This window comes from Phalangium opilio, unplaced genomic scaffold (genome assembly GCF_054372755.1).
Source record: "Phalangium opilio isolate 3A_F unplaced genomic scaffold, DU_Popi_V2 ptg000505l_1, whole genome shotgun sequence".
NCBI classification, from domain to species: Eukaryota; Metazoa; Arthropoda; class Arachnida; order Opiliones; family Phalangiidae; genus Phalangium; species Phalangium opilio.
In genome coordinates, this window is record NW_028324239.1 from 1,426,429 (window position 1) to 1,427,601 (window position 1,173).

Sequence of the window (1,173 nt, forward strand, 5' to 3'; positions counted from 1 at the left end):
CAAAAAACTGTTAAAATTCAATTTTCAATAAGAAATCGTCACGGATTTTGTGTCTCGAAGAAAAAAAGCATGCGATTTTTTCGGTACAATTTTGAATGCATTTTTTTCTGGACAAATTTTTGACCGAATTTAGCTTAAATACATCAAATACTCATTAAAAGTGATTTCATCTCGATTGATCAATAAATAAAAATGTACCTCGATTTTTAATAAAATTTTCAAAATCGACGGTTCTCGACCAGAGAAGCACTTTTTGAGAATTTTTTCACTATTTTCAAATATAACCGCTGAAACCATAGTTTTTGTACTTTTTGCTATAATTCAAGCAAATATAACGATATTCATTCAAAAAACTGTTAAAATTCAATTTTCAATAAGAAATCGTTGTCACGGATTTTTTTACCTTGAAAAAAAAACATGCGATTTTTTCGGTACAATTTTGAATGCATTTTTTTCTGGACAAATTTTTGACCGAATTTAGCTTAAATACATCAAATACTCATTAAAAGTGATTTCATCTCGATTGATCAATAAATAAAAATGTACCTCGATTTTTAATAAAATTTTCAAAATCGACGTTTCTCGACCAGAGAAGCACTTTTTGAGAATTTTTTCACTATTTTCAAATATAACCGCTGAAACCATAGTTTTTGTACTTTTTGCTATAATTCAAGCAAATATAACGATATTCATTCAAAAAACTGTTAAAATTCAACTTTCAATAAGAAATCGTTGTCACGGATTTTTTTACCTTGAAAAAAAAACATGCGATTTTATCGGTTCACTTTTGAATGCATTTTTTTTCTGGACAAATTTTTGACTGAATTCAGCTTATTTACCTATAAAATACTCATTAAAAGTGATTTCTCCTCGATTGATCAATAAATAAAAATGTACCTCGATTTTTAATAAAATTTTCAAAATCGACGTTTCTCGACCAGAGAAGCACTTTTTGAGAATTTTTTCACTATTTTCAAATATAAATGCTGAAACCAAATTTTTTGTACTTTTTGCTTTAATTCAAGCAAATATAACGATATTCATTCAAAAAACTGTTAAAATTCAATTTTCAATAAGAAATCATAACGGATTTTGTGTCTCGAAGAAAAAAAGCATGCGATTTTTTCGGTACAATTTTGAATGCATTTTTTTCTGGACAAATTTTTGACCGAA